Source organism: Propithecus coquereli, unplaced genomic scaffold (assembly GCF_000956105.1).
Source record: "Propithecus coquereli isolate 6110/MARCELLA unplaced genomic scaffold, Pcoq_1.0 Scaffold171, whole genome shotgun sequence".
Classification (NCBI taxonomy): Eukaryota; Metazoa; Chordata; class Mammalia; order Primates; family Indriidae; genus Propithecus; species Propithecus coquereli.
In genome coordinates, this window is record NW_012141747.1 from 1,744,922 (window position 1) to 1,771,977 (window position 27,056).

The 27,056-nt window shown below is 40.4% G+C and overlaps 1 pseudogene across 1 annotated transcript in view; it reads right to left on the reverse strand.

Moving 5' to 3' along the window:
- LOC105808264 overlaps nt 1-27,056 on the reverse strand; it is a 27,252-nt pseudogene continuing 196 nt past the window's right edge. Inside the window, exons 2-4 of the transcript XR_001137376.1 lie at nt 26,903-27,047; nt 26,713-26,852; nt 1-266 (exon numbers count right to left, since the gene is read on the reverse strand). The product of XR_001137376.1 is annotated as an uncharacterized LOC105808264 (transcript). The remainder of the gene's footprint in view (nt 267-26,712; nt 26,853-26,902; nt 27,048-27,056) is intronic.

Sequence of the window (27,056 nt, forward strand, 5' to 3'; positions counted from 1 at the left end):
CTAACGCCGGAGCCGGGTCCACCTGCCACAGTGTCCCCGCCTCGGCTTGCGCTCTGCCCGTTGGAGGCCAGGGGCTTTGCTCCCTCCGCAGAGCTCGTTCCGCAGAACCAGCTCCAAGGCCAGGCCACCGCCCAGTGAGAAGGTTCCAGGCTCCCTGGGATTGCCCTTTGAAACCTGCTTTTCACAAGTCCCTGACTCGTTTTGCCGTTTTTGCCGAAGGTGGTCTGGCGGTTCACTCCCCGGGAACCGTTTCCCAGACACCTGAGCTGTTAACAAACAGGCATTCCCTGCTGCATGGGAGCGGCCTGCCGTGGTGGAATTAGGGAAGCAGCAAAGAGTCCAAAGAAAAATTCCCCTGTGACAGTCATTGGTCCGTGAGCATGAACTAACAGTTCTGAGAAGCCAGACATTCCAAGGCTGGACTTTCCTTTCCCCGAGAGAGAATGGGAGAAGTATTTCACCCCTCGACTGTGTTTCCGGGATTCCCAAAGTACATTCCACTTACTGGAGCACCTGTGTGGCGGAGTTAATTTGCCCCGCACCCTAGTCATTCTCCCTGGTGGGGCAGGGCAGCCCCCGCTAGTCAGTTTGCTCCCCACACATTGGCCACGTGAAACTTTCCCTGAAAACTGTACAAATGCAATCTGGAGACAGACACTGTGACCGATCACCTTGAAGCCTAGAGCAGGTGCCCAGGAATGATCCTATCAGGAATGTTGTCTCACACAGAAATTTTCTAAATACATTTTATTGTTCAAATCAAATAAGCATCTACACGGGTTAAGCACTTTGCTCATCTCAGGCCCCTTCGGTGTTTGGGGGCTGTCTTAGCCCATTCCGGCTGCTGTAACAAAACACTATAGACCGGGTGGCTTATAAACAACACGAATGTATTTTTCACAGTTCCGGAGGCTGGAAGTCTAAGATCAAGGCACAGGCACACTGGGTGTCTGCTGAGGGCCCGCCTCCTGCTTCAGAGACAGCACTTTCTCATTGTGTCCTTAAGCGGCAGAAAGAGCAAACAAGCTCCCTTGAGCCCCTTTTGTAAGGACACTAATCCCATTCGTCAGGGCTCCACCCTCATGACCTAATCACCTCCCAAAGGCCCCACCTCATAATACCATCACCTTGAGGGCAAGGATTTCAACGTGAATTTGAGGGAGACACAAACATTCAGACCATAGCAGTGGCAAAATCAAATTGCGTAAGATGCTCTAAGTGCTCCAGAAGTGAACGCTATTACAAACCGGGAACTCAATGTACCAGTTTCAACCGAAGCGGAAACGTCCCCACTGTGGACAATTGACCAGAAGTGAGAAGTGAGGGCTGGGAGTGGAGGGGACGGGGCGAAGAACAGGTAGTACGGCAAACCCGGGCGGCAGTCAGGGTTTATAGAGGCTTGTGGGCAGAATTCAAAGGGACACCAATCAGCTCAGATATGGGTTTTTCTGCACTCATTGTCAAGTGCACAGGTGCACGGGAGGAGAGTTTCGTATAACCAGAGTTGTAGTTTTGTAAAGTAAAAAGCGAGATGGGGGCCAGGCTCATTCCTGTAATCCTAGCACTCTAGGAGGCTGAGGCGGGAGGAGTGCTTGAGGTCAGGAGTTCAAGACCAGCCTGAGCAAGAGCGAGACCCAATCTCTACTAAAAATAGAAAGAAATTAGCCAGGCAACTAAAAATATATAGAAAAAAATTAGCCGGGCATGGTGGCACATGCCTGTAGCCCCAGCTACTCGGGAGGCTGAGGCAGGAGGATGGCTTGAGCCCAGGAGTTTGAGGTTGCTGTGAACTAGGCTGACGCCACCGCACTCTAGCTTGGGCAACAGATTGAGACTCTGTTTCAAAAAAAAAAAACAAAAAAAAGAACCCAAACAAAAAAAAAAATATGAAACATAGTAGAAAGGATAAACAAATCCAAACATTTCACTGAAATGACCAATGTTACTAATGCAGGTAAACTTCTTGTGAGACAAATAAAGGCAGAAATAAAACACAGCAAAAGTGTACGTGAGTAGAATGAGAAAGTCAAATACTCCCAGATACAGGGACAAGCGAGACTGCTGTGGAACAATACTACTCATAACACTGTGGCAACATACTTGGAAACAGGTGGCTTCCATGCAAAATGTAAATTAACAGAATTAAACCAAGAAGTAGAAAACTTGAATAGACCAGTCACCACAGATGAGCCTGAAGAGAGGAGCAAAAAGTACGCCATCGAAAAGGTCACGTGGGACCAGATGGTTTCACAACTGAGTCCCGCTCTCTGTTATTTCCAGTGTCATTTAATCTATGCCAAACGCTAGAAACGTGACAATATCCTCAATTCACTTTTCAAAGCTAGCATCACTTTAATACAAAGTTTTATAACAATAATAACAATGATGAAAACAAAGGATAGACCAATACCGTTTATGAATATTGGTGGAAATATTTCAAAATTAATATTAAAGATATGATCCAAACTATTGGTAAAGGAAGGTGCTAGCACAGCTGCCCATCATCTGGAGTAGGGGGAAGCTTGATCCCCTATCTCACGCCATATATGAAAATAAACTCCTGATGAATAAAACACAAATACACACACACACACACACACACACATATGAATCCAAGATTCTATTTACATCCTGGGGTGTTAGGAGACCTCCTGAGGTAAGAACATCTTCCTTTTAAATTGGCAGCTTCACCTGACACATCGTGATAGATCATCGAGCACCGGTATCCCAGCCTGGGCTCCCACTAGCCTCCTTGCTTTGTGACTGGGCCCCAGGATGGGCCAAGTGTGTCCTGTCCACTCGGCAAGGTATCGGACAAAGTCTCTTATTTACTCCTTTGAGACAGGTTGCAGACATGTGGACTTGATGATGTGCCCCTCAGATAGATTTTCACCCACCAGACAGTGAGGAAGGGGCTTCTGGGGTGTCAGGGAGCCACGTCCTTGATCCTCTCTTACATGGTCTCATTTCAGGCTCAAAACTAAAAGAATGTATTTATTTCTCAAACATGCAAACGGCACAAAGCAAAAGTTAATCTGTTGGACGACAAGGCTCAGAAGCAGGAAAATTTGTATAAATTAGGATCATGAGCCTAAACTAAAAAGATGGAATTTACCAACTCCTGCATTTAAGATAAAACAGGCAAACACAAACCTCAATACTGTATCCACACGGAGAGTTACAAAGAGTCGATGCCACTCACCCGATAGTCTCCCTTTTGGACATTCATCTAACAAAATTTCAAAGCAAGACACAAAGTAGATGTATCAAAATAATCTATCATTTGTATAATTACTATATGATTTTACTATGAAATAGGCCTACATGCAGCTAGAGATTAGATGGGCAAATGCTTCACCAGGACACAAGGAATGCGGTAGTAATTATTTTTTAAAGCCTTTTTTTAAAAAAAATTGAAGCCCATATAACAATGGCTTGAGGTCTGGGGAACTTGTCACAATGTGAGCTTAGGCCCTGATCGTATTGCTGACCCTGGTGACCGTAGCTATTACATCACCTTATGTCAACACTAACTGTCATAGCTGGGTCAGGTCTTCTTAGCCACGTTTTCCCCTTGAAACACACTCAGATTGTTCCTGAAACGTTTTGGAAGTGGTTTATCAAAGGTCGTAGTAACGGAAGGTTTTGTTTTGTCTTGTTTTTCGCAAGATATTACGGGAGTACAAACGTGTTGGTTACATGAATTACTTTTGTACAGTTCGAGCCAAAGTTATAAGTGTGTCCATCACCCAGGTCCCATACATTATACCTGTTAGGTGTGAATTTACACAGAAGGTTAAATAAAATAAAAACAATGAGGATATGGGAAGAGGAAGAAAGTCAATATGCTCATGATAGAGATGGATTCTTTGCTGTGACTGAGTATCAAGTTTGACTCAGAGTTTCCTGGAATAAAAAGGGGAACGAGTTACATGGTTGTTTCATCAGAAAGGGAGAAAGTGCCAGCTCCCACCCAGCCCTTCGCACACATTCTGAGACACTTGTTATGTGGAGTGTTTCAGACAATGAGTATCATGAGATGATTTTTTTCCCAGCAGCGTGGTGTAAAGTGGATTTTGTGTGCGCTTCTGGTAAAAACTCCTCAATAAAGCTTCCTGGGTCAAACAGTATTGGGAAAGGCCGGTTTCAACCAGGTAAAACAGGTTGATTTCTATGACGCTTTTCTTTTCAGGCAGTTTGATATGCAATTGCGCATTTGGATCATCATGGGACTTCTGCAGGTGAAGATCTATTAACATCTGAAAGAACTGGTGTTCCACAGAACAGTGTTTGGGAAACGTTGCTTTAGATGCTGTTCCTTCAGGCAGTGTCTCCTCAGCCTTGGGTTGCAGCCGGAGTCGCGTGGCTGGCAGGCTGAGATCATTCGCTCTGAGGAGGGCCCAGCTCAGGGCAGAGAGACAGACAGAAGTGATGAGCGAACAGGTGCGTTGGCAATCTTCTGGGAAAGTTCTGAAGCCTAACCGGTCTTCCTGCCCCAAAGAGAATGCAGTTGTAGGAATACCACTGGTGGAAAACTCTTTTCCCTGAAGCAGTTCTGGATTCGCTTTACCACTGAGAAAAGCAGTCTGTTGCTAAGATGTCACACCCCAGGGCGTGTGAGCCCGGGGAGGGGCGGCCTGGACTGCAGGACTGAAACTGGTAGTACAATAAGGAATCCTGCGTGCGGGGGTGCTGACCTGGTTTTCTTCATAAAGGACACAGAATTTTTATTCTTGCAGTCAGGTTGATCAACCTTCCCACAATCCCCTCAAATCTCTATATAACACTGTTTCTAAATCTATATTTCATTTGGAAGTTAATAGGACACTATAATTTTGGCAAACGTGAGGTTCAGCTAAGTTAAAAGTGTTAGAGGGTTTAGACTGAAAACATTTATTTTTCTCCACTATTATTAAATACATATATACATATATGCATACACACACACACACACACACACACATGAACAATAGAGGGCGTGGTCTTTGGTGGATGAAAGATTCTAACACACTTCTGGGAGGAGAACCATGGATGAGAGTACGATGTACGATGCTGGAAGAGGCTGAGGGGGAAGCCAGAGACAAGGCCGCACAGCAGAGGGAGCTGCGGGGCAGGAGAGGAGACCCGCCTAGAGAAGCTCAGGGGCGCAGACCCAGAGATGGTGGGTTCCAAGGGCCCGGCAGTCCGGTGTTCATCACCAGGCAAAGAAGTCGGAGAGCTCTCCTCTAGCGCAATGGACCCCGTTGGGTGGAGACGAGCTAGCAATATAGGAATCCTGGCGCTTAGAGATCCCCAGCCAAGGGGCTGTCACCCAGCCGAGCACGCAGAGCTCCCATCGGCTTCCGCACCCAGACCTAATGAGCAGACAAACCCACCTACAACAGCAGGGGAAACTTACACCAGCCACCTAGCAGCCATCCCAGGAAAGCCTAGTATCGTCAGACAAATGTGGACATCAGGAGTGTGAAAAAGTAAACAAACAAAAAAGCAAACCTGGAAAAATCACAAAACGTAAGTTAAAGTGTCTAATTTATACCACCATGGAGAAGGTATTACGTCCATAATACAAGAAGAGGACACTATGAAAAATACATAAAAACCTGTAATGAGCTAAAAGAAACATTATATAATGTTTTTTGTACCTTATTGAAGGAATCTTTACCTTTTCCGAACTCAAAATACATTCTTTTATATTACAATTTAGGGCTGTTATTGTTTTACCTCTCACATTAGAATGTTAATTTTGTGTACCATGTGCGGTAGGGGTGAATGTTTTCTCACATATGGATATAAAAGCGACCAAGTTCCAGTTACTGAAAAGAACTCTCTTCCCCACTGCTCTGGGCCTTTGTCATAAATTTAAGTGTCCGTGCATGTTTGAGTTTATTTCTGACTTTTATGTTACGTCTTTGATCTAATTGGCTTTTCTTGCAAGAGTATCACACGTCACTTTATAATAAGTCTTGATATATGGAGTGGAAATACTCCAGCTCTTCTTGTTCACTATCTTGAATGTTCCTATCTGCATCTCAATGTATATTTTGGAGTCAGTTTGTCACTTGCAGAAAAAAAAAAAGCTTACTGGGATTTTGATTGGGATTCCATTAAATCCATATAATATAGATCAATTTGGAGTAAACTGACATCTTTTTAAATTTTCCAGTCAATAAACATAGCATATCCCTACATTTGTTTAGTTCTTCTTTAAATTCTTTAGAAGTTTTCTGTGTAGAGGACTTTCGTGTTTTTCATTAGAATTAGTCCTACAACTTTGATTTTTAAAAGCCGTTGTAAACAGTATAAATTTTTTAGTTTGGAATTTTTGCTGCTGAATAGAAATATAATTTAACTACTTTCTATTTTGAAATAATTATAGATTCACAGGAGGTTGCAAAAATAGCAGAGGGGACCCCTGTACCCATCAAGTCAGTTTTCTTAATTGGTAACATCTCACCTAATTATAATACAATACCAAAGTGGGAGAGTGACATTGGTACAATCCACAGAATTTACAGAGATTCCATAGTTGCACACGCACTTACTTGTGTGTGCGGTGTGTGTGTATAGTTCTGTGAGTTTTGTTACATGCGTAGATTCATGTAACCACCACCACAATCAAGAAACAAGAACTGTGCCAGCACCATAAAGATGTCTCATGATCCTTTATGGTCACATCCACACCCCTCAAGACCCTGGCACACATTGTTCTGATTTCTATTTATAGAATTTTGTCATTTCAAAATTGTTAGATAAATGGAATCATAGAGTATGTAATCTTTTGAGACTAGCTTTTTTTCGCTTGGTGTAATGTCCCTGCGATCCATACAAGTTGTTGCGTGCGTCAGTAGTCTTCCTTTTCGTTGCTGATGAGCACTTCGTGGTACGCACCACAGTTCAACCATTCACCCACTGAAGGACATTTGGGTTGTTTCCTATTTTGGGCTATTATAAACCTCCTATGAACATTCACATATGAGTTTTTGTGCGTGTGTATGTTTTCTTAAGAAATCGCCAAGCTATTTTCCAGAGTGGCTATAACCACATTACATTCCTACCAGGAATATGTGAGAGATCAGTGTCTCCATATTCTTATCAGCACTTGATATTGTCATTATTTTGTATTTTAGTCCTAACAGATGTGTAGCGATATATCATTATGGTTTTAATTTGTGTCTCCTAGTGGCTAAAGATGTTGACCATCAGTTCACGTGCTTATTTGTCATGCATTTATCTTCTTTGGTGAGATGACTCTTCATGTCTTTTGCCCATTTTCTAATTGGATGATAGGTGTTTTACTGTTCTTTTATGTATTCTAGATATGAGTTCTGTGTCTGATATATGGTTTACAAATATTATCTCCCATTCTGAAGCTTGTATTCTCCATAAGAAGGTCCCTTGAAGAGCAAAAGTTTTTAGTGTTGATGAAGTTCAATTTATCAGTTTTTTTTTTTTTTTTTTTTGAGACAGAGTCTCACTGTGTTGCCCTGTCTGATATATGGTTTACAAATATTATCTCCCATTCTGAAGCTTGTATTCTCCATAAGAAGGTCCCTTGAAGAGCAAAATTTTTTAGTGTTGATGAAGTTCAGTGTATTTTTCTTTTATAATTTTGTGCTCTACTTTAAATATCTTTGCCAAACCCATGATTATATTTTTAGTTGTCCGATTAATTTCTTTCTATTATTTTTAGTAGAGATGGGGTCTCGCTCTTGCTCAGGCTGGTTTCAAACTCCTGAGCTCAAATGATCTGCCCACTTCGGCCTCCCAGAGTGCTAGGATTACAGGCATGAGCCACCGCGCCCGGCCTATCAGTTTTTTTAATAGATCGTGCTTTTGGTGTTATGTCTAAGAACTCTTCATCTAGCCCTAGGTCCCAGATTTTTTCTCATGTTTTCTTCTAAACGTGTTATTATATTATGTTTAACATACACATTCACAATACATTTTAAGTTTAATTTTGTATAAGTAACGTTTGTTGAGTTTGTTTTCACCTATGAATGTCCAGTTTCTCCAGCACCATTCATTGAAAGAGGCTATTTTTCCTCCATTGCATTGTTTTTGCACATTTGTCAGAAACAGGTTGGGTGATTATAATTGTGTGATTCGATTTCTTGGTTCTCTATCCTGTTCCACTGATCTGTTCCTCTGTCAACACCACAGTGTCTTGATGACTATAGCTATATACAAACTCTTAAAATTAGGTAGAGTGATACTTTCCACTTCATACTTTTTTTTTCCCCAAACTGTTTTTACCTGTTCTAGGTCCTTTGCCTTTCCATATACATTTTATAATAAGCTTGTCTATATCCACAAAAACATCTTGAGATTTTGATACAATGCATTAAACCCATAAGGAAATTTAAGGAGAACTGACATCTTTACTACACTGATGCTCTCAACTCATGAACATGGTATATCTCTCATTTACTTAGACCTTCTTGATTTCTTTCATTAGCACTTGATGGTTTTCAGCATACATTCTCTACAGGAATTATCAGATTTATACCTAAATATTACTATTTTTTTTGAGAGATTATAGATGGTATTGCTTTTATTTTGGATTCCATATGCTCACTGCTAGTATATGAAGACACATTTGACTTTTGTGTGTTGATCCTATATGCTGTGACCTTGCTGATCTCATTTATTAGTTCTAGGAATTTTTTAATGATGAATCCAATTTAATTATTAGTTATAAGGCTATTCAAATGATCTATTTCCTACTTGGTGAGATTTTAGTAAATTGTGTTTTTCAAGGAATTGGTTCACTTTATCTAAAATGTTGAATTAATATGTGTAGAATTTTTCTTAATATTCTCTTCTCATTATGTTACTCGCTGCTTGATCTATAGTGATAGCTATCTATCTATCTATCTATCTATCTATTTATTTGAGACAGGATCTCCCTGTTTCCCAGCCTAGAGTACAGTAGAGTCATCACAGCTCACAGCAACCTCAAAAAACTCCTGGGCTCAAACAATCCTCCTGCCTCAGTCTCCCGAGTAGCTGGGATACAGGTGCGCACCACCCTGTTTATTTTTGATATTGGTAACTTGTGTTATCTTTTGTTTTCAGTTTTGCTAAAGGCATGTCAATGTTATTGATCTTTTCAAAGAACCAGTTTTGTTGCATTGATTTTCCCTATTGTTTTCAATGTCATTGATTTCTTGTCTTATTTTTATTATTCTCTTTCTTCTGCTTGCCTTGGGTTTACTTTGTTCTTCTATTTATACTTTCTTGAGGTAACAACTTAGATCATTGATTTGAAATCTTTCTTCCTTATCAATGTACGCATTTAGCACTACAGGTTTCCCTCCCAGCACTGCTTTAACTGTGCTCCACATATTTAGATGTTTTATATGTTCATTTTGATTTTGCTCAATGTATTTTTTAAAAAAGTTTCTGTTGGACTCCGTCTTTGATTGCTGGATTATTTAGAAATGTTTTGTTTAATCTCCAAATGTTTTGAGATTTTTCTATTCTCTTCTGTTATTGATTCTAGTTTGATTTTATCATGGTCAGAAACATACTCTGTATGATTTCTTTTAAATTTGTTGAAATTAATTTTACAGTCCAGGATATGATCTATCTTGGTGAGTGTTCCCTGGGCATTTGATAAGATTGTGTGTCCAGCTGTTATTGGCTGGATTGTTCTATACATATTGATTAGATCTTATTGATTGATGATGTTTTGTTATTCTATATCTTTTTTGATTAACTAATTGATATTAGTTATATCAATTTCTGAGGTGAGGGGTGTTGAAATTCCCAATTGTAATTGTGTATTTGTCTATTTCTCTACATTTCTCAGGTCTACTATTTTGCTTCAGGTATTTTGAGGCTCTAGATTTTCAATGCAGATACACGATTAGGATCATTTGTCTTCCAGGTGGGTTGATCCACGTATCATTATGTAATGTGCTTAATCTTTGTCCCTAGCAACTCTGCTCTGAAGCCTGTTTTATCTGATACTAACATAATTAGTCCTTCTTTGATTAATATTTGCATTTATATCTTTTTCCATTCTTTTACTTTCAACCTGCCATTTTCAATGCATTTAAAGTGTTCTTTCAAACAGTATATACAGTTGACTCTTGAACAATATATGGGTTAAGGGCGCCAAGCCACACACAGTTGAAAATCACATAGAATGTTTGACTCCCCCAAAACTTATTGTAACTTCTAATAGCTTACTGTTGACCAAAGCCTTACCAATAACCTGAACAGTTGATTAACACATATTTTGTATGCTATGTGTAGCGTATGCTGTATTCTTAGAATAAAGTAAGCTACAGAGAAGAAAATGGCAGAGATAGAATAGGTGAAGGAGGTGGAAGCAGAGGCAGGAGAGAGGGAGGCATATTTGGTGTAACTTTTATTGAAAAAAATCCATATACATGTGGACCCACACAGTTTAAACTTGTGTTGTTCAAGGGTCAACTGTAGTTAAGTCATGGTTTTTTATTCACTCTACCAATCCCTATCTTTTAATTGGTGCAACAAAATGATTTATATGTAAGGTAGTCATTGATGTTAGGGATTTGTTTGTCATATTATCACTCAGTGTTTGTGTTTCCTGTTTCTCATTCCTATTTCTCTTTTGTCTTTATGTGGGTTACAAGTTTTGTTTGTTTGTTTGTTTTTTGGGATTCTATCTTTCTTGACTTATTTATAGTGTTTTGAGGGTATCGCTTTGTATAGTTTTCTTAGTGGTTGTTCTGGTTTGTGGGAAGGTTTTTAACTAAAAATTCAATTTATTTAGTGGATGTAGGACAATTCAGGTTATATTCCTTTGTGCGTATTGGTAGTTTTTGTCTTTCAAAAATTGGTCCACCTCATCTAAGTTGTAAAATTTATGGTCATATATTTTGGTTCTAGGATTCGCTTATTATGCTTCTAATGTCCATAAGGTCTGTAGTGATACCCCCTCTCCATTTCTTGACATTGGTAATTTGTATCTTCTCTCTTTTTTTCTTGGTCAGTGCAGCTAGCAGTCTATCAATTTTATTAATTTTTTCCCAAGAAACCAGCTGTTTATTTTTTCCTATTCTTTTGCTGTTCCCATTTCACTGATTTCTGTTTCTATCATTATTTCTTTCCTTTTGCATGCTTTCAGTTTCATTTGCTGTAATATTTCTAGTTCAACTGAGTGCAGGAAACTTTTTTCTAATATAAGCATTAATATTATACAATTTGTTTCTCTAAACATTGTTTTAGCAATACCCACTTGTGATAAAAATTTTCAGTAAGATAGGGAATAGAGAAAAACTAATTAAACTTGATGAAGAATATCTACAAAAAACACTACTAACAGTATCACACTTAACGGTAAAAGGCTGAATGGTTTCCCTTAAGATTAGGGGTAAGACAGGATATCCACTGTCACTTCTCTTATTCAACACAGTAGTAAAATTCTAACCTCTGCAATAAGGCTGTAAAAAGAAATAAAAGGTATACAGATTCAAAAGGAACAAATAAAACTGCCCCTATTTGCAGATGGCATAGTGGTCTACATAGAAACCACAATGAATCTACACTAAAATTTCCTGGAAGTAGTGAGTTCAGAAAGGTTGCAAGATTTAAAAATAACAACAACAACAAAAAAAAGTTGCAGGTTATAAGATAAACACACAATGATTAATCACATTTCCATATACAAAAAATAAATACGTGGAACCCCAAATTAAAAGCACAATAGTATTAACAACGAGATACTACCACACATCTATTAAAATGGCTAAAATCCAAAACTTTGACAAGACCGAATGCTGATGAGGATCCGGAGCAACAGGAACTTTCATTCATTGTAGGTGAGAATGCAAAATGGTGTCCTCACTTTGGAAAATAGTTTGGTGGTTTTTTTTTTTTTTTTTTAATAAAACTAAACCTACACTTACCATAAAATCCAGCAATCGCACTCCTTGGTATTTACTTAAGGGAGTTGAAAACATGTGTCCATACAAAAATCCACACACACAAATGTTCATAGCTGCTTTATTCATAATTGCCAAAAATTGGAAACAATCCAATTGTCCTTCAAGAGAGGAATGGATAAAGAATTGGTGGTACATCCATACAATGGAATATTACTCGTCAATAAAAAGAAATGAGATGTGAGGGGCCAGTGACACAATGGATAACGTGTCTGACTACAGATGAGAAGAAATGAGCTATCAAGCCACAAAAAGACATGGAGGAACCTAAAATTGCTAAGAAAAGGAAGCCATTCTGAAAATACTACAACTTGTATGATTTCAAGTCTATGACACTCTGGAAAAGGCAAAACTGTATACAGTAAAAAGATCAATGGTAGCAAGGGGTTCAGGGGTGTCAGGCAACCCAAATTTTTTACTGCTTTGCACATGTCTGTGAATGACCATGAAAGCACCACAAGTATTGATTTCTAAGTTACAAATACATTTTAGCATATAAGCAACTTCACAAATGTGGAATCAGTGGATACTGAGGATAGACTATAATCTATCTTTTTCTTCTAGATACTTCTTTTTTTTTTTTTTTTTGAGACAGAGTCTCACTCTGTTGCCCAGGCTAGAGTGCTGTGGCATCAGCCTAGCTGACAGCAACCTCAAACTCCTGGGCTCAAGCAATCCTTCTGCCTCAGCCTACAGGCATGTGTCACCATGCCCGGCTAATTTTTTCTATGTATTTTTAGTTGTCCAGTTAATTTCTTTCTATTTTTTAGTAGAGACAGGGTCTCACTCTTGCTCAAGCTGGTTTCAAACTCCTGAGCTTAAACAATCCGCCCCCCTCGGCCTCCCAGAGTGCTAGGATTACAGGCGTGAGCCACCGCGCTCTTCTAGCTACTTTTAAGATTTTTCTCTTTATCTGATTTTCAGCAGGTTTTTAATCATATTCCAATGTGTTCTTTCTTGTTTATCCTCCTACTTGGGGATTGAAGAACTTCTTGAATTTGTCGCTTAATGTCTTTTATTAATTTAGAAAAATCACTGCCTGAAATCTCTTCAAATAGAGCTTCTGCCCCATTTGCATTTTCCTTTTCTTTTGGGACTTCAGTTTCCACAAATGTTAGATTTTTGGAGTATGTCCCGTGTGTCTTTTATGCTCTTTTCTGTATTTTCCACTCTTCTTTTCTGTGATTCATCCTGGATATTTTCTATTGACCTATCTTCCAGCTCACTAATCCTCTATTTTGCTGTATCTAACCTACTGTTAACTCCATCTGTGGGGTTCGCTTTTTAAATTTTTTATTTGTAGTTATTTTATTTTTAAAATGAAAATATTTTTATTTTTAATTTATAATCTTAAACATTTTTAAGTGTTCAATAGTGTTAAGTACTTTCACATTGTTGTGCAACCAATCTCCAGAACTCTTTTCATGTTCTAAAACTGAAACTCTATAACCATTAGACAACTCTCCATTCTCTCCTCCCCCAGCTCCTGATAGCCATCACTCTACTTTCTGCCTTTATGAATTTGACTACATTGGGTATAAGTGAAATCATACATTAGTTGTCTTTTTGTAACTGGCTTATTTAACTTACTATAATGTCCTTAAGATTGATCCATGTTGTAACATGTGCCAGAATTTCCTTCCTTTTTAAGGCTGAATAATATTCCATTGTATGGATATACTACATTTTGTTTATTTATTCATCTGTTGATGGACACTTGGGTTGCTTCCACCTTTTGGCTATTGTGAATAATGCTTCCAAGAACATGGGTGTACAAATACCTCTTTGAGATCTTGCTTTCGGTCCTTTTGGGTATATACCCAGAAGTGGAATTGCTGGATCATATGCTAATTAGGTGCTTACTTTTTAAAAGAACCACCACACTGTTTTCTTTAGTGGCTGAACTGTTTTACATTCTCACCACCAGGGCACAAGTGATCCAGTTTCTCCATATCCTTGCCAAAATGTGTTATTTTCTGTTTTGCTTGTTTTAATAATGGCCATCCTATTGAGTGCAAAGTGCTATTTCATTGTGGCTTTAACTTTCATTTCCATAATGACTAGTGATGTCGAACATCTTTTCCTGTGCTTTTTTAGACATTTGTGTAACTTATTTGCAGAAATATCTATTCAAGTCCATGGCCCATCTTTTAGTCAGGTTGTTTGTTTTCTGTAGTTGAGTTATAAAAGTTCTTTGCATAGTCTGGATAATAACCCCTTATCAGATAAATGATTTGCAAATATTTTCTTCCATTCTGTGGGTTGTCTTTTCACATCCATGAAGTTTTTTTTTTTTTTTGAGACAGAGTCTCACTCTGTTGCCCAGGCTAGAGTGCCGTGGCGTCAGCCTAGCTCACAGCAACCTCAAACTCCTGGGTTCAAGTGATCCTCCTGCCTCAGCCTCCTGAGTGGCTGGGACGACAGGCATGTGCCGCCATGCCCGGCTAATTTTTTCTATATATTTTTAGTTGTTCGATTAATTTCTTTCTATTTTTAGTAGAGACGGAGTCTCGCTCTTGCTCAGGCTGGCTTCGAACTCCTGAGCTCAAACAATCCGCCCACCTCGGCCTCCCAGAGTGCTAGGATTACAGGTGTGAGCCACCGCGCCCGGCCATCCATGAAGTTTTTAACAGTAGTTTCTATTATTAAATTTCCATTTGATTCTATTCCATTGATTTCAATTCTCTGCAGAAATTTTCAATCTTTTCTTTTTTGAACATTTTATTAAATGATCCAATGCAACTGCAATATCTGCATCATCTGCAGGTTTCTTTCTATAGTATTTTTGTACTGGCTTATTTTTACCATTCCTTGGGATGGCCTGATAATATTTTATTGCATGCTGGACATTGTGTATGAAAAATTATAGACATAACTTGAGGTTCACTATGTTATCTTCTTCCACAGAGAACCTATTTTGCCTTCTGGCAGGCAGTTAGGGTAGGGTTGGATCACCTCACCTAGCCTGAGATTGAGTTGATTCAAAATTGGGTTTTAATTTGGGGGGTGGGCTAGTCTTTTGCTGGTTTACCCTCAATCCTAGGGTGCACCCCATTCATGACACTAATAGGAAGCCTGGGGTGTTCACCACAGCTCTCCTTCTTAGTGGGCTACTAAAAGTTTTGCTTCCCCGGACTTATGAGACTACCAAAAGCTCCACTTCATTCTCCAGCTTCTTAAGTCCATGCTGCTTATGCATCAGCAATTGAATGAGGAAAAAAGTGGAACAAAGCTTTGGTTCACCTCAACTGGCTTCTCCTTCCCTGAGCTCTTAGACTGTTAAGTCTTGGCTTCTCTGGTAGCCCTGACATCTACATTTTGTCTCCTCAGTTACTATGAGACTGCTGAAGGCTGAAGTTCCCAGCCTATTAGCTGCTATTTTCTGCTAATTTTAGCAAACCTCTCAAGGGCAAAAGCACTACAGAATATTGGCTCACTTCTGTGCCTGTTCTCTCTAGCATCATGGCCCTTTAAGTCCTATTTGCATGAATAGCTCTCCAATGCTTTCAAATAAGGGTGTGTGTGTGTGTGTGTGTGTGTGTGTGTGTGTTTCAACAGCATTTCTAATTGTTCTCATTGGTCTGGAACATGTGATTTCATTATCACCTGATGCCTTTACCTGAGCTTAAAAAAACAGAAATATGATTGCCAAAATGAAAAAACAAATTGGTAAACAGGCTGAAAGTCAAAGTCAATATTTTTCAGTAAGTAAGCAGAATGACAATGTCATAAACTTTAATAAAAAAGATAAAGAAAAAAATGAGACACAGTCAACCCACCAGGCAGCACATCCAACTAACAGAGGATCCTGCAATGTCAGAGTTAGTGAAAGGAGTGAACAAAACAGTAGATCACCAGAGTTCAGATTGAAAGCAGCTACTAAATGTCAACTAGGATAATTGAAAAAAAATCCAATAAATGAATCCAAAATGAAATGAAAGCATTCAGAAAACCAAAGACAAGAGAAAAATACTAGATGCTTTCAGAGGGGGAAACTTCCAAGTACCAAGCAATGAGAGTCATTCTGATACACGTCCTCAAATCAGCAACAATCAAATCATAGAAGACAGTGAAACAATAGCTTCACAATTCTGAGGGAAACTTATGTTACTATCATAAGTCCCTATTCCCAGGCAAACTATCAGTTATGAGAGATGGAATAAATGTAGATATTTTCAGAAAGACAGGACCTAACATTTTCCTCCCACATAACCCTCTAAAAAAAAATTATTATTGTTATTTCTTTTTAATACTCCAGCTCTTCTGAAACCACATAACCCTTTCTAAGGAAGTTACTCAAGGATGTGCTTCAAGAAAATAAGGAAGGAAAACAAAAAAGAGAAGGAAGTGAAATCCAGAAAGCATTTCAAATCTAACCCAGGTAGGGGAAGTAGTAGTGATCAGTGAAGGAAAGTCCCAGAATGAGATCTGGCCAGCAGTCCTAGATAGCAACCGATCCAGGCTAGAGCAGGAAGCTGAAGTGGTCTACAAGGGATGTTGCAAAGAAAAATAGATTGCATTTTATAGGTGATATCAGTGAAAGGCTGGAAGATTTGGAAGATAAGATGAAGAAACCTTTTTCTGAAGGCACTGAAGGATTCTAGGAAAAACATGGCACTCTGAAACACCATGGTTTTTTAATTATACAAACCTTGATTCATATTTTAACCAGGAGGTCAGCAAGTGGTGAATACAAATATGCAAACACATGTGTTTATATTTTTTAAAATGGAAGGATAAACAAAGTACTAATAAAAATAGTTACAAAGGTAGGGAGGTCACTGCTGGAGGGAGGGAAGCCTGAATTCTCTGACTAGATGTTTTGTAGATTTGACTTCAGAACAAGGTAATATTTTATATAATTATGAAACAAAGTTAAATTTAAAAAGGCATCTCTAGAAATCTAAAGCAAAATGAAATACCAAGGTGGTGGAATAACCACTCTAAGGACAAAAGAAAAAAAAAAACACAAAACAAACCTCACTCCAAAACAAACCTTAAATTGCTAAACAGCGACCTTTAGGATGGGAGCAAGGCGATATAGATGGTCCAGATGATGAGACTGTAAGAGGTTAAAGAAAAATTCCATCATCCTGAATTTTAGGATAAATTCATGATGAATTTTCTACCATTAAAAAAAAACCCCTCTTTACACTGAAAAGACTGAGAAAAACGACCAACTGTGTAGCACTGAGCAACTCTAGCACCACATTGTGGTCACAAAATACCATTTCCCATGAAAAAAAACCCCGAGTCCCAGGGAAATGGCTGACTCCAGGGCTACAGTGGGTGGGAAATGAACAAATGATCCTGGTACTTATCATGCCAGAAAACAAAAGAACTGTCAAAGCCTACTGCATGACTGTCATGGCAAAAACATTCAGGAGCCAGCTGAAGAGGCTGCTTCTGGCCATATCTGGGACAATCCTGACTTAAAAAAAAAAAAAAAAGAAAGATGTATCAATCAATTACAGTGTGTTAAACTTATTTAGATCTTGATTCAAACATATTGTTAAAAAAACACACACACTTAGGAGACAGGGACATTTGGATACTGAATATTTGATGAAATTAAGGAATTTCTGTTAGTTTTTTTAGGTGTGGTAGTGGTAGTGGATTTAGAAATGGACATTGAAGTATTATGGATAGAAGGCTGTGATGTCTGGGGACTGTTTCAAAATAATCCTGAGTTAAGTGGGGTGGGAGAATAGATTACAAAGATGGCTGTAAGTTGGTATAGTTGAAGCAGGGTGATGGATATATATAGGGAGTCATTCTTTCTATTATCTAGGTATATATTAAAATTTTTCCATTAATAGAAAGTTTTTAAAAGTATTGTAAGCTCAGCCTATTATTTACTTCTACATTGGGTAGTAGACATGAATTTGCTTCACGACTTCAGGGCAAGAAGTGGCATACTATTTTTAAGAAATTAGATCCAGTCTGCTCCAAGCCCCCACTGGTTAAAATGTTGAGACATTCAACCTACAGTGTGTTTGGAGGATGGCTTCTTCTCTGTAGGATTGTGCCAGAACCTTTGGGGCTTATGAATCATCAGGAAACAGGAGGTAGGTCTGAAGCGTTTGGTCCACGGAAGCACTCGTTCTAGTCTATGGGTCAGTCTCCTGTGACCGCTCATTTCCCGGGACACTTCACCTCTTTAGAGGTCCTGTCACCTGCTGGATGACGAGCCGGACAAGTCTCCAGTGGTAGAACCCCCTTCTTCACCCATCTTCATCACCAGCTTCAGGAAGCTCGCCCTCTCACCCTGGTTGGACCCTGTGTAACTCTGTTCGGGCCACCATAACGAAACATTTAATACCACAGTCTACATGGCTTAAACAACAGAGATTCATTTTCTCACAGTTCTGGAAGCTGAAGTCCAACATCAAGGTGCCCGCGGGCTTGGTCTCACCTGAGGCCTCTCCCCTTGGCTCGTAGAGTGCTGCCTTCTCGCCATGTGCTCACATGGCCTTTCCTACGCACATGCGCGTCCCTGGTGTCTCTTCTTGTCTTATAAGGACACCAGTCCTATTCAAGCAAGGCCCACCTGTATGACTTCATTTAATCTTAATTACCTCTAAAAAGGTCTGAACTGTTAAATAAAAGTCTTGGCAGTGAAGTTGTCTCCCAGGCACCTGGCAACTTGTTCTGGCCCTGAAATGCAAAACTCATCACTACCACCAGGTGGGAAGTGGGCGGCAAAGGCTGGCTGTCTTGTATGAGAAGAACCGATATGAACTGTTCAAGAATCTGCCGCAACAGCAAGAGCAAAACACACATTATATGAATAAATGTGCATATACAAAATAGGCCACAAGGACAGCAAGAGAGTCAGGTGTCAGTCTCCGATTCCTCTCATTAAAGAATTTTCTAATGAGGGTTAGGAAGTGTGGGCAAGTGACAGCCTCCGGCCTGAACTCTCCCCTCTGGGAGTTGTCTCTGTCTCTATCTCTTGAACTTGCCTCATATTGTTATGCTTATCTTAATGCATTTTCCAATGTCCTTAATTTTCCTATTTTTACTAGCAATTTTTATGGAACAGTGGTTCTCAAAGTGCAATCCCCAAACCAAGTGTTAGTACTACCTAGAAATTTGTTAGAAATGCAAATTCCCTGGCTTGACCTCAGACCTTTAAAATCAGAAATTCTGGGGTGAAGCCCAGCCATCTGTTTAAACAAGCCCTCTATGGGTTCTGATGCATGGTCAAGATTTGAAACCATGAATCTAAACTTAAATGTTCACCCCTTGAAAGGCTATGCAACCTTGCAGATGGGTCTCTCTCTTACCTGAGCCCTGTGCTGCAATTGTCTCCATATTCCCCAGGGCTCTCTATGCACTATGTCTTTTTGATTCCTTATAGTGAACTTCCTTTTGGAATCTGAGCTAAAATCAGATCCTCTTCCCTAACTTTTTACTATAACCTCAGCATCTAACACAGTGGCTCATACATTCATAAATATTTCATATTTATTAAATGGATGGATAGCCAATTTAGTGCAAAAAAATCATTGAAGCACTTGCAGATGCTTCGTGTTCAGTTTTACATAAGCTAAAAAAATAGGCTCTCAATAGCTGAGCTTTATTATCTGAAACTGGAGGAATGTTGCTAGGATAAGTGTTTAGTCCTACATGACAATAACCATTACCGGTGGCAGATTCCAGGATGAGCATTCTCTTATGCTACTCCCCACTCATGACAATGGTGGCTTCTACATAAACGTTGTGGAAACACCTGCATCTGGTTCTCTAGAATGGTATCAAAGCATTGAGAGTATAAATTAAGACAATGGGGTTGTATTTCAACAATAGGGAGATTCCAACCTGAACTCTTAAGAGATACCCCGAATTTTTGCAACCGTACAGAGGGATTCAACAAGAATGGAACATTCAGAATCTTGTCAGTCAGTGAGTAAGTTATAAATGAAAATGCCATGAAGACACCAGGTTACAAAGCTACCCTTACATTTCTCAATTTCTACCACGAGTCTGTGTCCCATTCTTTCTTTACAGACTACTCAACAGCCAGAACTAGTATCTGGTTTTCCCCCATAACTGTAAGAAATCTCTGGCAACTTCATTTCCTAGTAGGATGAGCCCAAGCTCACTCCTGTCAGGTGACTCAGAGGTTCCTGACAACGCAATCCTCTGCACAGGACGGGGCATTCTGTCTAAACCACCCACTTACCTCAGGAAAAGAGGCCACCGGGGCACAGATCCTACAGCATGCAACTTCTCGAAGAGAATGTGAAAAACCTGAGTTTGACCTTGACATCCCTCTTCCTCAGGGCCCCGAGGGATGAAGGACACTGTGTGGCAGGGAGACTTTCAATGTTAAGACAGGCCACGTCTGACTCCAGGCAAGAAGGAGGACTCCTTAGGCTTTGGGTACTGCCACATCAGCTCCCTTGAGCTTTGCAGATTGTGTCCTCTGCCTTTTTCTCAGAGTTCTCAGTCTAACAGAGACAGGGAACACAGCTTTTTAAATGGGGGAGCAGGGAGAACTGATTTTCTAAAAGGCGGGTTTCCTGATGTAAATTTGAATGAATGAAATGGGTCAGAATCCCACCCTGGCCCACGTAACCTTCCAGTGGAACTGTATCTGTTATTCTGCAGGCCTCTGACTCAGAAAATTAGGGTTCTAAATATGCACTCAAGTACAGAAAAACCAGCCTTTAAACATTAGCAGACCAAGTCCTCATCCTGATCTCCAGCAGATTATTTAACCTTTAGGAGCTTGATAAAATGTAAACAACAATATTTACCCAAAAGATGCTAGGGAGGATTAACCATGATGAAAATATATAAAGCAAAATTGTAGCCACTAGTCGCATGTGGCTACGGAGTGCCTAAAATGCAGCTAATAGGACCTGAAATATATTTTTAAAATAATATTGATTACATGTTGAAATGTATTAAGTAAAATATATCATTTAAAAATTTTAAATATGCACATTATATGCATACCTTACGAGAGACCAACAAAAATGATACCTTGTGTTGCCAGTTTGACTTATTTTTGTGCACATCTTAAGCTTCTGCTACCCCTGAGTCCCTAAAAAGTATCCCAAGATTGTTGACTTCATTCAATTTTTAGGTTCTTATTTTGCAAAGTTAACTGTTTAAAAATTGTGATCTTATGCCTGTGGGCATCAGAATTCTCTCCATATTAGAGAATTAAAAATAAAAATAAATTCAATCCTGACATTGACAAATATTATCCATAAACTCCAATACCAAAGCATTATCTGTTCTCATTGCTTAACCTTCTAAGAATGTTATAAATTTGAATTTAAAACCCACACCAATACTTCTTTAATTTGCTTTATGTACTGGCATTCCATGTTTAAGTAAGGTTGGAAATCTAAGGCTGACTTGGGTCTGGGAACATGGAGGGCAGACTAACGTGGAAAGCTCTCCAAGGCTAGACCGAGCACCTCTGCCTGATCTCGGATCCAGCAGGCTCTGCCCACGTCCTGTAGGGGGAAGGCCGGCAGAAGCCAGAACCTGGTGCTGCAGGGATCGCTGGGGAGCCGGCCATGCCACTGGAAAGAGGAATCAAGTGTCATGAGCCTTCCACAGAGAAGCCCTGGTTAGAGCTAACTGGGGCACCAGACACATCCGTGGGTCCTGAAGAAAGTCCCCACCTCTACCATCACCGGCCTCATGTCTGCTGCACCCAGAGAAACCTTTCAGACTGCTGCCTGGATTCCCATTTCAAAAGTCCATTCATGTTTACAAGGAATACCAAAGCCATCTTCTAAGTTCAAAACCGTTCTCAAATGGACTGTTGCCACCTTCCCACATACCTTGTCCCAACCCACAAGGCACACAGATGCTGGAGGGTATTGCAGGGACATCAGGTCCTCCACGTCCCAACAAAGCCCTCCTCAAGGAGCGTGGCCTGGCCATTTATGTTGCCTGTTTCATCCCCTTGGACAACTCTGATTGTCCCCTGTACACTGGAGGCCAGTTCTGCCCCTGGTGGGCTCAACCCACTCTTCCTAGCTCTGCCGCTTGGCTCCTGCATTTGGTGTCTCTCCAAATAAATTTAAGTCAACAAGTGGGTAGCTGAGTCTCCTCTTTTACAGACCAAGAGGAAAGCCTGAAAGCCCTTAGCACACGTGCCAGGTGCACGGCAAATACACACAAAATCCAGTTGTTACTGAAAAGCAGGATGGATTGATCAACTGAATGATCTTTAGAGGTTTACATAATTACTTCTACTAATTGTTTTTGTTATCCTTTCTTTCAACCAAGCTCTGCTGGACCTCACTTAGGGCCCTTTCCAGCTGGCACTCTCTCCTGTGACGAGGCTGCAGTCGATCTAGATCTCACTGTGTTCAAGTGTGACCTGACCACAATGGGGCGTCAGCTTCTCTCACTTCACAATTTTATCCATGCAGTCCAAACCCAGCTTTTTTTTTTTTTTTTTGCCAACTATGTGCTGCTATAGCTTAAAAGTATAAATCCCTTCCATATTCACTGTTACTAATGGCTCCGCCTGAACATCTAGGGTACACTAAGCACTGTTTCAAGTAACCCTTTAGTCAATTCTTGTGCATTTCCCCAAAAGAGCACCATACATTTTTAAGACTGCACAGAGCACAGTGCTTGCTCAATTTATGAGATTAACCAGAATGCCACCAAGTTCCCAGAAGTTTACTAGCATCCACACTTACTCAATGATGTCCCCTGCAAGGGAAGGTCATGGTACAATCGGGCCTTCCAGGGGACAGCACTGAGGAAATATCCTCAATGCCAGGAAGAGACAGACAAGGTGCCAACAGGACGAAGACCTTTCGAAATGTGACAACTGCCCAGGGGGAGAAAAGGATCCTACCTGGGGCAAGCACGAGGGGACAACCTGGGCATCCGATTTAGGCCCTGGACACAAAGAGCGCCCACCAGTCCCAGCCCTTGCGGGGGCTGCAGACTCCCTCTCCAAGGCAGGCAGGGCCTACGTCTGCAGATATAGCAGCCATGCTGCCAGGACAGTCCCCATTCCAAAACGTGACCCCCGGTACATGAGCTACGATAAGTCTAATTTTTAGCATCAAAACCATTTGGGGGGAGGGGAATCACTGTTTCTAAGAGTTCATAATGAAAACGCACCTCAAAGCCCATTTGTGGGGTTGCTTTTTGAGCAGTATCCCCTGACGGGTGAAAGGTTAACTCCAAAGTTTTGAGGCTGGGGACCTCGCTGACTGTCAGTGAGATAGTTGGCCATGAAGCTGAAGGAAAACACCGGCGACACAGATTTAGAACCAAGGGTGCCAATGAAAAGAAACAAAGGCTACGACATGAACCAAAACTCCATCCTAGGTGAAAAAGCCAGTCACCAAGGACCACACAGTGACGGTTCCGGTTTTATGAAATGTCCAGAGGAGGCAATCCATAGCCACAGAAAGTAGATTAGTGGCTAAAGTTTAGGGGGGTGGGGAGATTGGAGGGTAATGGCAAAGGGGTCTGAGCTATCTTCTTGGGTTAATAAAATTGTTTTTGTTAGTGATGGACACAGAACTCTGAACAGACGAAAGGCCACTGAACCGTGTACTTTAAATGGGTAAAGTGTACAGTATTTGAATTTTATCTCAATAAAGCTGTTTAAGAAAGAATCAAGGGAGTGTCCAGTATCATTTACTGTGGACAACTTGTTTAATACTGGTTTTTAAGAGTAGTAGTTACATCCAACTTCCAAATAAATTTAAGGAAGGAGCAGGATTGCCTTGCTCGAGCTCTGTCCGCAACCCTCCACAGAACTTCCACTCAGCAGCCTGCTAGAATTTTACACCTTAGACCAAAACGGAAGTGAGCATTTTTAAAAATCATTTTTTGCTAGAATATCTAATTCAAATTTCCTAGAACCAAGCAAACCAGAAGAGTAGACTCAGAAATCAAGGGTCCTACACTGTTATTCCAGCAACCAAGCTCCAGCTGGGGAGGTTGCTGAGTGCCACGGGCCTGTTACGGGACGGAGCAGCCCATGCCCAGCATCACAGAGCTCTGCGCCCCTCCTGGGGCCCGGCTAGACCAGTGCACTTTCTCACTGGTCCCACATTGCACAGGAAGGCTGGTTTTCTCTTGAATTAACATAGGTGTTTTTATTTCACGCTACATAAGCAGCCAGCCAGGGGATCTGAGTGCCTGCTCTGTGGCAGTAAAATATTTGGTAGTTCTCTGAGGAGCAGAGCAGAGTTTGGATTTAATAAATGGTGGTTACACCTGAGAAACAATCCAGATAGGAAATAAACAGTGAATGAGATAATACCATGCCAAGTCATCAGGGAATAGAATAGGATATGCACAGAGAAGTTAGGCAGGGCACAAAGATAGGACAGTTTCAGGAAGATTGTGAAGCACGGATACAGCATGATTAATCTGCAGGAGAGGGCAACCAGGTATGAGAACCTATCACCAGGGAACATGTTTCTTCTCACATTAGAAAATGTTCTAACTACTTTTACCAACTTTTGATTTCTTAGCCATTATACTTTATAAGCACACCACCTACTTCTCAAGTGAAGCATGGGCATCATTATGTTTTTATTAATGGTAGATGGCAGAGAAAGCAATTTTGCCAGCACAGAGCTGGTGTTGGCTGAAGAGCCTGATTTGATCCTGGTTGCTTCCTTTAAGTGAAATCTCAACCCCTGGAGGGGAAAGCTAGAAAAGGAGGAATACATGACAGTCCCAAGAAAACCCCACCAGGTTTTTCTTCTTAATCATCTACCAACTGCAAAAACATCAAGTAGGGGAAAAAAAAAAAACTCATCTGGCAGCCTTTTACAATTTTATTTTCACATTAGAAAAATAACATGTTTCTCATATGAAGCACAAAGTAATTTATTAACATATTTAATTGATGATGATGTGGCGTGGGTAGCCCTGGCTAAGGCAGAGTGATCCTGAGTGTGGCTCCAGGTCTACTGAATGGGGACCACACCTACCAGACCTCTGGGGGGGTCAGCAGGGCACCCCAGCACTTAGCCACAATGACCTTACACTGAAGGAACTCCGATTATTAGGCCCAAGGTACTATTTATGTGCCAAATTGAGAAAGTGCTACTTTGTCTTATTAGGTACAGACATCATGCTATTTTATTTTTTGATCCAATTCAAAATTGTAAAAATGCAACCTTATTTCTTCTTTAAGGATCAGCTTTACTCCATTTTGGCTTCAGGAACATGGTGATGGACAGCTCATCACCCATTTTATCTCTGACATCTTGGGACAAACCTTTGCTACTTTCATAACCCATGCCTGGCAATCCCTTGGGCAGCCCCTGCAATTTGAGACAGCAGAATACAGGAGCCCACTCTGCTTCGGGGGAAGGAGGGGCACATAAAACATGGATCCCAACAGGAAGAAAATATTCTGAAGTGTCAGAATATATTTGAAACTCATGCCACATAAAACAGGTGTCATTTTTACTTTATTTAAGGAAAAAAAAGGGGGGGACAACAGTTATTTTCATAATGCACAGTAGACAAGTTAGCACTGCAAAAAAAAAAAGACTGTGTACTTGCCACCAGTCTGCGTTGCAGCTTCATGATTAGTAAATTTAACGCAGTTTGTAATTTATAATTACTATTTAGCAAATTTATAATTGGCAAAATTAGTGATTATGGATCACCATTAAGTGTGCTACAACTAAGACAAAACCTAAATAACCCATAAAAAAATCACTTAAACCATAAATATGTGATGCACATTAGTGTAACAAAACCATTTTTGTAAACATTTTCTCCAACGTAACATGTGCATGAGAAAAAAGTAAAAAACACTGCACTCAATTCAGAAAGGGTTACTTTGATTTAAATACAGAAAGGTATTACTTATTAAAGCTTTGACTAAACCTAGAGACATTGTGTTTTGTTTTGAGGAGCACTCCTATAATATGTAATGATATCATCATAATACTATTTTCTTTAGTAATTTTGCCATATCGGCACTTTTGTGGAGAAGTCACTATCCTGTAAAAGGGGAAAAGAAAAGTCATTCCTTCCCTAAAAGTGTCTGAAAAATTTGCACAGCTCACACTCTTTTAGGGAGAAGCCTCACCGGGCACCTGCATCAAGCTGTAGTGACTCAATCTGGTTCACAAGGTGGTGAGGCCAAGAAAAGGAGGATAGAACAGCCGAGTAAAGCACACACCAGGAACCCGCCCGGAAGGACAAATGGCTGTCCCACTTCAGTAAACTAAGCCCAGCAATGGACTCAATTTAAGTTCACCTCCAATCCCAACAGTGCCCACTGGGTGCTGGCTTAACGATTCTGACTTCAGTTCAGACCGCAACACCATGCCCTCTTCAGGTAATTCCAATGAAACACCATTTGCATTACTTGCATAACACTGCTTGATTTACAAACACTGAGCTTCAAGTCTGTGGCTAATGCAAGACCATGATGCCACATCCTTTGTTATGTCTTCCTTTTGGCAGCAGACATTTGGTATTTCTTCAAAGACATCTGCCCATCTTTACGGCTCTCTGAAGCCAGGGAAGGGGCGGCCATCACCTGTGCCCTTCTTTCTCCTCTTGACATGTACATATGTGTGTTCACTCAGGCATGTTTCATCTTATGAAAAGCTCAACATGAACAATACACAGCTAGCAGGAATTGAATTCCGACTAAAGTCCTATAGCAATGGAATCCAATTGCAAGTCCCGTTCAAAGGTGAGATTAACTCTTTAACATTCTCCAGGTTAACTACAAATCAATAGAAAAGATCCAGTTCTTTCTGCTTTGGCCATTAGCGTGACTCCAAAGTCATACAAATGGCACATCCATTTTCATCCCCTGTTCCTCCAAAACAAGTGAGGCTTTCCCAGCTTATCCTGTCTTTGTGGGTGTGTACAAACAGCTGTTTTGTCTGCACTTGTGAGTGTATGTATTTTTTACTATATTTTTGTAGTTCAAAGCAGAGCCATTGACAAAAATGCTGAACCAGAAGGAAGAGAACGACAGGGGTCAGAGCAGGTGCCAAATGGGATGAGAAGCAAATAGGTGCAAACGATTATTCCATTCGGGGGGAGGAAAATCCCCATTTCCATGCTATAAGAGAAATTAACTGCAAAGGAAGAAGATTAAGCCTACGAAACAGTAAGTTTCTTTTGGTG